Genomic DNA, 11326 nt, shown 5'->3' on the forward strand with positions numbered 1-11326 from the left:
TAAAATCCGCTGACGTACCCTAGCAAGGCACTTACCCCTAATTGTTCCAGGGTTGCCGTCAATAATGACTGACCACACTCTCAGGGTGAGTTGGGATTTGCAAAAAACACATTTCCATTTCACACTTGTACTTGCAGTAAAAAAGGGCACATATAAGCACCCCTATTTGACATTATGTTCCCCAGAGAATAAACAGAATAAACATGTATCCTGGAAGGCCCAGTGAAGTCAAAATTCTGTTTTTCTGTTTTGTATTGTACAACAGCTAATGAAACATTGTAAAAGTGTGATTTTTTTATCAGTGTTATTTCCTGATAGTTGCTGGTTGAAAATACAATTTACACAGGACCTTCTAATCAGGAGGCTTTGCATGGGTGGACTTTTGGTTTGCCTGGTGACATCACCAGGCGGTATAGTTTAATAGACCAATAACAGAGAGTTCCAAACCTCTCTGCCAATAACATCTAGTTTTCAGGTTACATATCCCTCCCATTAGGTCCCTCCAATTAGGTCCCTCACTCAGACCACTCCCAGACAGTCCTAGCAAAATTATTGCTTGAGAAAGCTATTTTTGTTGCTTTTTGACCATTTTAATGGAAAACTATTGCAGTAAGTTACTTAACTGTTACCCAGAAATGATTTGATTGAACCCCTGGACACTTCCCCCACTGGGTACAGACATCAATTCAACATCTATTCCACATTGGTTCAACGCAACTTCATTGAAATGATGTGAAAACAACGTTGATTCAACCAATATGTGCCCAGTGGGCCCGTTTTACACTGTGTATTTAAATACTGTATCACCAACAGTTCATTCTAATATTTCTACTACTGTACATTGTATTTTAGTGACACTGTTTATACACACACACCACATATTTACAGTTGAAGTCGCTAGTTTACATACACCACATTTAAACTCGGTTTTTCACAACATTTAATCCTAGTAAAAATTCCCTGTCTTAGTGTCACGACTTCCGCCGAAGTCGGCCCTTCTCCTTGTTCGGGTGGTGTTCGGCGGTCGACGTCACCGGCTTTCTAGTCACCATCGATCTATTTTTCAGTTTCGTTTTGTTTTGTCTGTTTATACACACTTGGTTTCAATTCCCCTATCATGTTCCCTATTTAACCCTCTGGCTTTCATTTCTGTTTTGTCCGTGATTGTTTGTGCGTTAGGTGTTGTGATGACTACGTGTGTGTTTATGATTATTTCCATTTGTGGAACTTCTGCATATATTTTGAGTAAAACACTGTGGTTTCACTCAACACCTGTGTCCTGCGCTTGACTCCGATACTTCTCCGCACACAACCCTGACAGAATCACGGACCATCTTCAAATGGAGTCAGCAGGCGCCGCCAGCCCTTCTCTCCCAGTAGGAGAGCAGGTTCAGCAGCACGCGAACATGTTGCATAGTTTAGGGACAGCCATGGATCGCGTGCTGCAAACAATGGACAGATGGGAGAGAGGAGGTCTCCCAGTAAATCATACCCCAGCACCTCCACCCGCACCTCTACCTACACCACCGTCCATCCCTCCATCGTATGGACCCAGTGGGATTCGGCTCTCGCTCCCAGGAGCATACGACGGAACAGCAGCCGGGTGCCAGGGGTTTCTCCTACAGCTGGAGCTCTACCTGGCCTCTGTTCATCCGTCCCCTTCGGGACACGAGAGGGTGGGCGCCCTCATCTCCTGTCTGACTGGTAAAACCCTGGAGTGGGCCAACGCCATCTGGGGAAGAGAAGGATCTACCCGGGATAACTATGATGACTTCTCTCGCCGCTTCCGGGCAGTCTTTGATCATCCACCTGAAGGGAGAGCGGCGGGAGAGCGATTATTCCATCTAAGACAGGGGATGAGGAGCGCTCAAGAATTCGCCCTGGACTTCCGTACTCTGGCCGCTGGTGCGGGATGGAATGAGCGGGCCCTGATCGATCATTACAGGTGTAGTCTACGAGAAGACGTTCGTAGGGAGCTAGCCTGCAGGGACACCACTCTCAACCTGGACCAGCTGGTGGATTTATCTATCCGGCTGGATAACCTGTTGGCCTCCCGCGGGCGTCTAGATCGGGGTCCGCCCATTCCATTACCCAGCTCCTTGGATCCAACCCCTATGGAGTTGGGAGGGGCTGATAGGAGGGAGACCGGAGGGGGAACCACTCCATGTACCAGCTGTGGACGCAGAGGGCACACTGCTGTCCGGTGCTGGGGTGTTTCTCCTGGAAGTCGAGGTAGCAGGCTGGTGGGTCGTCTCAGGTGAGTAGGCACAGAACTCACCCAGAGCCTTCTGTTGCCCTCATGTGGTTACCTATAGAATTTCCTGAGTTTTCCCCGCATCCCCAGCATAAGGCGCTAGTAGATTCAGGCGCAGCTGGGAACTTTATTGACCGCTCTTTGGCTCATAGCTTAGGGATTCCTATTATTCCTGTTGATGTTCCCTTCCCTGTACATGCCTTAGATAGTCGTCCTTTGGGGTCGGGGCTGGTTGGGGAGGTCACAGCGCCCATCGCTATGAGAACGCAGGGGGATCACGAGGAGAGAATTAGTCTCTTCCTGATCGACTCTCCTGCGTTTCCTGTTGTGTTGGGTCTTCCCTGGTTGGCCTCTCATGATCCGATTATTTCGTGGCAACAGAGGGCTCTCAAGGGATGGTCCTGTCAGTGTTCAGGGAGGTGTGTAGGTGTTTCCTTAGGTGCCACTACGGTGGAAAGTCCAAACCCGGTTTCCACCATGCACATTCCTCCCGAATATGCCGATTTGGCACTCGCCTTCTGTAAAAAGAAGGCGACTCAATTACCACCCCATCGACCGGGGGATTGTGCGATAGATCTCTTGGTAGACGCTAAACTTCCCAGGAGTCACGTGTATCCTCTGTCACAGGAGGAGACGGTGGCTATGGAGACATATGTCACCGAATCTCTGGGACAGGGATACATTCGGCCTTCCATCTCACCTGTCTCCTCGAGTTTCTTTTTTGTGAAGAAGAAGGATGGAGGTTTGCGCCCGTGTATTGATTATCGCGGATTAAATAAGATCACGGTAAAATACAGTTACCCGCTACCACTTATAGCCAGTATGACCGAGTCATTACACGGGGCTCGCTTCTTCACAAAATTGGACCTCAGGAGCGCTTACAACCTGGTGCGTATCAAGGGGGGAGATGAGTGGAAGACAGCATTTAGCACCACTTCTGGGCATTATGAGTACCGAGTCATGCCGTACGGGTTAATGAATGCTCCATCAGTCTTCCAATCCTTTGTGGATGAGATCTTCAGGGACCTGCACGGGCAGGGTGTAGTGGTGTATATAGATGACATTCTAATATACTCCGCTACACGCGCCGAGCATGTGTCCCTAGTGCGCAGGGTGCTTGGTCGACTGTTGGAGCATGACCTGTACGTCAAGGCGGAGAAATGTCTGTTCTTCCAACAGTCCATCTCCTTCCTAGGGTACCGCTTTTCAGCGTCAGGGGTAGAGATGGAGAATGACCGCATGTCGGCCGTGCGTAATTGGCCAACTCCAACCACGGTAAAGGAAGTGCAGCGGTTTTTAGGGTTTGCCAACTACTACCGGAGATTTATCCGGGGTTTTGGTCAGGTAGCGGCTCCCATTACCTCACTGCTGAAGGGAGGACCGGTGCGACTGCAGTGGACAGCTGGGGCGGACCGGGCGTTTGGTCACCTGAAGGCTCTGTTTACCTCAGCTCCCGTGCTGGCTCATCCTGATCCTTCCTTAGCATTCATAGTCGAGGTGGACGCGTCCGAGGCAGGGATAGGGGCTGTGCTGTCTCAGAGCTCGGGTACGCCACTAAAACTCCGCCCCTGTGCGTTCTTTTCGAAGAAGCTCAGCCCGGCGGAGCGAAACTATGATGTGGGGAACCGGGAGTTGCTGGCTGTTGTCATGGCTCTGAAAGCGTGGAGACATTGGCTTGAGGGGGCTAGACACCCTTTTCTCATTTGGACTGACCACCGCAATCTGGAGTACATCCGGGCGGCGAGGAGAATGAACCCTCGCCAGGCAAGGTGGGCCATGTTTTTCACCCGTTTTGATTTCACCCTTTCCTACAAACCAGGTTCCCAGAACGTTAAGGCAGACGCACTGTCCCGGCTGTATGATACAGAGGAGAGGTCCTCAGATCCCACTCCCATAATTCCAGCTTCTCGCCTGGTGGCACCGGTGGTATGGGAGGTGGACGCGGACATCGAACGGGCGTCACGTTCAGAGCCCATTCCACCTGACTGTCCAGCTGGGCGTATGTACGTTCCGTTTGATGTCCGCGATCGTTTGATCTGTTGGGCTCATACGTCACCCTCCTCTGGTCATCCTGGTATCGGTCGGACGGTGCGCTGCCTTGCTGGGAAGTACTGGTGGCCCACTTTAGCTAAGGACGTGAGGGTTTATGTTTCCTCCTGTTCGGTATGTGCACAGTGCAAGGCACCTAGACATCTGCCCAGAGGGAAATTACAACCCCTTCCCGTTCCACAACGACCGTGGTCACACCTATCGGTCGATTTTGTGACGGATCTTCCCCCGTCGCAGGGTAAAACCACGATCCTGGTAGTTGTGGATCGGTTTTCTAAGTCCTGCCGTCTCCTTCCTTTGCCCGGTCTCCCTACGGCTCTACAAACTGCGGAGGCTCTGTTCACCCACGTATTCCGGCACTACGGGGTGCCTGAGGATATAGTTTCTGATCGGGGTCCCCAATTTACGTCTAGAGTCTGGAGGGCGTTTATGGAACGCCTGGGGATCTCGGTCAGCCTTACCTCAGGTTTCCACCCCGAGAGCAACGGGCAGGTGGAAAGAGTCAACCAGGATGTGGGTAGGTTTCTGAGGTCCTATTGCCAGGACCGGCCGGGGGAGTGGGCAGCTTACATCCCCTGGGCGTAGATGGCCCAAAACTCCCTCCGCCACTCCTCTACCAACCTATCACCATTTCAGTGTGTGCTAGGTTACCAGCCGGTCCTGGCACCATGGCATCAGAGCCAGATTGAGGCTCCTGCGGTGGATGAATGGTTTCGGCACTCAGAGGAGACTTGGAACGCTGCCCATGTGCGGTTACAGCGGGCCATCAGGAGACAAAAGGCGAGTGCCGACCGCCACCGCAGTGAGGCCCCGGTGTATGCACCGGGGGATCGGGTCTGGCTCTCGACCCGAAACCTACCCCTTCACCTGCCCTGCCGGAAGCTGGGTCCGCGGTTTGTGGGGCCATTCAAAGTCCTGAGGAGACTGAACGAGGGTTGTTATAGGTTACAACTCCCCCCTGATTACCGTATTAATCCCTCGTTCCATGTGTCTCTCCTCAGGCCGGTGGTGGCTGGTCCGCTCCAGCAGTCTGAGGTGCTGGAGGTCCCTCCGCCCCCTCTTGACATCGAGGGGGTCCCGGCGTATATCGTAAGGGCCATCATGGATTCTAGACGTCGGGCGAGGGGCCTTCAGTACCTCGTGGAGTGGGAGGGGTACGGTCCGGAGGGGAGATGCTGGGTACCGGTGGAGGACATTCTAGATCCGTCCATGTTACAGGAGTTTCACCGTCTCCACCCGGATCGCCCTGCACCTCGCCCTCCGGGTCGTCCCCGAGGCCGGTGTCGTCGCGCTGCTGGAGCTGCGCGTCAGGGGAGGGGTACTGTCACGACTTCCGCCGAAGTCGGCCCTTCTCCTTGTTCGGGTGGTGTTCGGCGGTCGACGTCACCGGCTTTCTAGTCACCATCGATCTATTTTTCAGTTTCGTTTTGTTTTGTCTGTTTATACACACCTGGTTTCAATTCCCCCATCATGTTCCCTATTTAACCCTCTGGCTTTTATTTCTGTTTTGTCCGTGATTGTTTGTGCGTTAGGTGTTGTGATGATTACGTGTGTGTTTATGATTATTTCCATTTGTGGAACTTCTGCATATATTTTGAGTAAAACACTGTGGTTTCACTCAACACCTGTGTCCTGCGCTTGACTCCGATACTTCTCCGCACACAACCCTGACACTTAGGTCAGTTAGGATCACCACTTTATTTTAAGAATGAGAAATGTCAGAATAATAGTAGATAGAGAGAATTATTTCTTTCAGCTTTTATTTCTTTCATCACATTCCCAGTCAGAAGTTTACATACACTCAATTAGTATTTGGTAGCATTGCCTTTAAATTGTTTAATTTGGGTCAAACTTCCACAAGCTTCCCACAATAAGTTGGGTGAATTTTGGCCCATTCCTCCTGACAGAGCTGGTGTAACTGAGTCAGGTTTGTAGGCCTCCTTGCTCACACATGCTTTTTCAGTTCTGCCCACAACATTTCTATGGGATTGAGGTCAGGGCTTTGTGATGGCCACTCCAATACCTTGACTTTGTTGTCCTTAAGCCATTTTACCAATATATCCACATAATTTTCCTGCCTCATGATGCCATATATTTTGTGAAGTGCACCAGTCCCTGGTGAATGCTGCCACCCCTGGTGAATGCTGCCACCCCTGTGCTTCACGTGGGATGGTATTCTTCAGCTTGCAAGCCTCCCCCTTTTTCCTCAACACAATGATGGATATTATGGTCAAACAGTTCTATTTTTGTTTCATCAGACCAGAGGACATGTCTCCAAAAAGTACAATCTTTGTCCCCATGTGCAGTTGCAAACCGTAGTCTGGCTTTTTTATGGCGTTTTTGGAGCAGTGGCTTCTTCCTTGCTGAGCGGCCTTTCAGGTTATGTCGATCTATGGCTTCTTGCCATAGATCATCACTGGAGGCTTCGTGCCATGGATCATCACTGGCTTCTTGCCATGGATCATCACTGGAGGCTTCGTGCCATGGATAATCACTGGAGGCTTCTTGCCATGGATCATCACTGGAGGCTTCTTGCCATGGATCATCGCTGGAGGCTTCATGCCATGGATCATCGCTGGAGGCTTCGTGCCATGGATCATCACTGGAGGCTTCGTGCCATGGATCATCACTGGAGGCTTCGTGCCATGGATCATCACTGGAGGCTTCGTGCCATGGATCAAAACTGGAGGCTTCGTGCCATGGATCATCACTGGAGGCTTCGTGCCATGGATCGTCGCTGGAGGCTCCGGACTGGGGATCGTCGCTGGAGGCTCCGGACTGGGAATCGTCTCTGGAGGCTCCGGACTGGGGATCGTCGCTGGAGGCGCCGGACTGAAGGAAGTCACTGGAATGGAGAGAAACACAGGAGGCTTCGTGCCATGGATCATCACTGGAGGCTTCTTGCCATAGATCATCACTGGAGGCTTCGTGCCATGGATCATCACTGGAGGCTTCTTGCCATGGATCATCACTGGAGGCTTCGTGCCATGGATCATCCCTGGAAGCTTCTTGCCATGGATCATCACTGGAGGCTTCGTGCCATGGATCATCGCTGGAGGCTTCGTGCCATGGATCATCACTGGAGGCTTCTTACCATGGATCATCACTGGAGGCTTCGTGCCATGGATCATCACTGGAGGTTTCGTGCCATGGATCATCATTGGAGGCTTCTTACCATGGATCATCACAGGAGGCTTCGTGCCATGGATCATCACTGGAGGCTTCGTGCCATGGATCATCACTGGAGGTTTCGTGCCATGGATCATCACTGGAGGCTTCGTGCCATGGATCGTCGCTGGAGGCTCCGGACTGGGGATCGTCGCTGGAGGCTCCGGAGTGGGGATCGACGCCGGAGGCTCCGGACTTGGGATCATCGCCGGAGGCTCCGGACTGGGGATCGTCTCTGGAGGCTCCGGACTGGGGATTGTCGCTGGCGGCTCCGGACTGAAGGGCGTCACTGGAGTGGAGAGACACACAGGAGGCTTCGTGCCATGGATCATCACTGGAGGCTTTGCGCCATGGATCATCACTGGATGCTTCGTGCCATGGATCATCACTGGAGGCTTCTTGCCATGGATCATCACTGGAGGCTTCGTGCCATGGATCATCACTGGAGGCTTCTTGCCATGGATCATCACTGGAGGCTTCTTGCCATGGATCATCACTGGTGGCTTCTTGCCATGGATCATCACTGGAAGCTTCCTACCATGGATCATCACTGGAGGCTTCGTGCCATTGATCATCACTGGAGGCTTCGTGCCATGGATCATCACTGGTGGCTTCTTGCCATGGATCATCACTGGAAGCTTCCTACCATGGATCATCACTGGAGGCTTCGTGCCATGGATCATCACTGGAGGCTTCGTGCCATTGATCATCACTGGAGGCTTCGTGCCATGGATCGTCGCTGGAGGCTCCAGGCTGGGGATCAAAACTGGAGGCTTCGTGCCATGGATCATCACTGGAGGCTTCGTGCCATGGATCGTCGCTGGAGGCTCCGGACCGGGGATCGTCGCTGGAGGCTCCGGACTGGGGATCGTCGCTGGAGGCTCCGGACTGGGGTTCGTCTCTGGAGGCTCCGGACTGGGGATCGTCGCTGGAGGCGCCGGACTGAAGGAAGTCACTGGAATGGAGAGAAACACAGGAGGCTTCGTGCCATGGATCATCACTGGAGTCTTCTTGCCATAGATCATCACTGGAGGCTTCGTGCCATGGATCATCACTGGAGGCTTCTTGCCATGGATCATCACTGGAGGCTTCGTGCCATGGATCATCCCTGGAAGCTTCTTGCCATGGATCATCACTGTAGGCTTCGTGCCATGGATCATCGCTGGAGGCTTCGTGCCATGGATCATCACTGGAGGCTTCTTACCATGGATCATCACTGGAGGCTTCGTGCCATGGATCATCACTGGAGGCTTCGTGCCATGGATCATCATTGGAGGCTTCTTACCATGGATCATCACAGGAGGCTTCGTGCCATGGATCATCACTGGAGGCTTCGTGCCATGGATCATCACTGGAGGTTTCGTGCCATGGATCATCACTGGAGGCTTCGTGCCATGGATCGTCGCTGGAGGCTCCGGACTGGGGATCGTCGCTGGAGGCTCCGGACTGGGGATTGACGCTGGAGGCTCCGGAGTGGGGATCGACGCTGGAGGCTCCGGACTGGGGATCGTTGCTGGAGGCTCCGGACTGGGGATCGTTTCTGGAGGCTCCGGACTGGGGATCGTCTCTGGAGGCTCCGGACTGGGGATCGTCGCTGGCGGCTCCGGACTGAAGGGCATCACTGGAGTGGAGAGACACACAGGAGGCTTCTTGCCATGGATCATCACTGGAGGCTTCTTGCCATGGATCATCACTGGAGGCTTTGTGCCATGGATCATCACTGGAGGCTTCTTGCCATGGATCATCACTGGAGGCTTCTTGCCATGGATCATCACTGGTGGCTTCTTGCCATGGATCATCACTGGTGGCTTCTTACCATGGATCATCACTGGAGGCTTCGTGCCATGGATCATCACTGGAGGCTTCGTGCCATGGATCGTCGCTGGAGGCTCCGGACTGGGGATCGTCGCTGGAGGCTCCAGACTGGGGATCGACGCTGGAGGCTCCGGACTGGGGATCGTCGCTGGAGGCTCCGGACTGAAGGGCGTCACTGGAATGGAGAGACACACAGGAGGTTTTGCGCCATGGATCATCACTGGAGGCTTTGCGCCATGGATCATCACTGGAGGCTTTGCGCTATGGATCATCACTGGAGGCTTCGTGCCATGGATCATCACTGGAGGCTTCTTGCCATGGATCATCACTGGAGGCTTCGTTTCATGGATCATCACTGGAGGCTTCTTACCATGGATCATCACTGGAGGTTTCGTGCCATGGATCATCACTGGTGGCTTCGTGCCATGGATCATCACTGGAGGCTTCGTGCCATGTATCATCACTGGAGGCTTTGCGCCATGGATCATCACTGGAGGTTTTGCGCCATGGATCATCACTGGAGGCTTTGCGCCATGGATCATCACTGGAGGCTTCGTGCCATGGATCATCACTGGAGGCTTCTTGCCATGGATCATCACTGGAGGCTTCGTGCCATGGATCATCACTGGAGGCTTCTTACCATGGATCATCACTGGAGGCTTCGTGCCATGGATCATCACTGGTGGCTTCGTGCCATGGATCATCACTGGAGGCTTCTTACCATGGATCATCACTGGAGGCTTCGTGCCATGGATCATCACAGGAGGCTTCGTGCCATGGATCATTACTGGAGGCTTCGTGCCATGGATCATCACTGGAGGCTTCGTGCTATGGATCGTCGCTGGAGGCTCCGGGAGGCTCCGGACCGGGGATCGTCGCTGGAGGCTCCGGACCGGGGATCGTCGCTGGAGGCTCCGGACCGGGGATCGGCGCTGGAGGCTCCGGACTGGGGATTGACGCTGGAGGCTACGGACTGGGGATCGACGCTGGAGGCTACGGACTGGGGATCGGCGCTGGAGGCTCCGGACTGGGGATCGGCGCTGGAGGCTCCGGACTGGGGCTTGTCTCTGGAGGCTCCGGACTGGGGATCGTCGCTGGAGGCTCCGGACTGAAGGGCGTCACTGGAATGGAGAGACACACAGGAGGCTTCTTGCCATAGATCATCACTGGAGGCTTCGTGCCATGGATCATCACTGGAGGCTTCTTGCCATGGATCATCACTGGAGGCTTCTTGCCATGGATCATCACTGGAGGCTTCTTGACATGGATCATCACTGGAGGCTTCGTGCCATGTATCATCACTGGAGGCTTCGTGCCATGGATCATCACTGGAGGCTTCTTGCCATTGATCAGCACTGGTGGCTTCGTGCCATGGATCATCACTGGAGGCTTCTTGCCATGGATCATCACTTGAGTGGAGAGACACACAGGAGGCCTGGCTCTGGGAGCAGGCACAGGACTCACCAGGCTGAGGAGACATGCCGGAGGGTTAGGGCTTAGTACAGGCACAGGACTCACCAGGCTGGGGAGACATGCAGGAGGCCTCTTCCTTAGCCGAGGCACCGGATACACTGGGCCATGGAGGCGTACTGGCGGTCTCAAGCGCAGAGCTAGCACAACTCGTCCTGGCTGGATACCCCCTGTAGCCCGGCAAGTGCGGGGAGCTGGAACAGGCCGCACTGGGCTGTGCTGGCGAACCAGGGACACCGTGCGTAGGGCTGGCGCAGGATACCCCGGGCCGAGGAGACACACTGGAGGCCAGATGCGCTGAGCCGGCACCATCCCTCCTGGCTCGATGCCCACTCTTGCCCGGCCGATGTGAGGAGCTGCGATGTAGTGCACCGGGCTATGAGTGCGCACTGGGGACACCGTGCACTTCACCGCATAACATGGTGCCTGCCCGGTCACTCTCTCCCCACGGCAAACACGAGGAGTTGGCTCAGGTCTATGACCTGACTCCGCCAATCCCCCCGTGTGCCCCCCCAAAACATTTCTGTGGTTGCCTCCCGCGCACGCCTCCTCGAGCCAACTCCTCATAGC

This window comes from Salvelinus alpinus, chromosome 24 (assembly GCF_045679555.1).
Source record: "Salvelinus alpinus chromosome 24, SLU_Salpinus.1, whole genome shotgun sequence".
Lineage (NCBI taxonomy): Eukaryota > Metazoa > Chordata > Actinopteri > Salmoniformes > Salmonidae > Salvelinus > Salvelinus alpinus.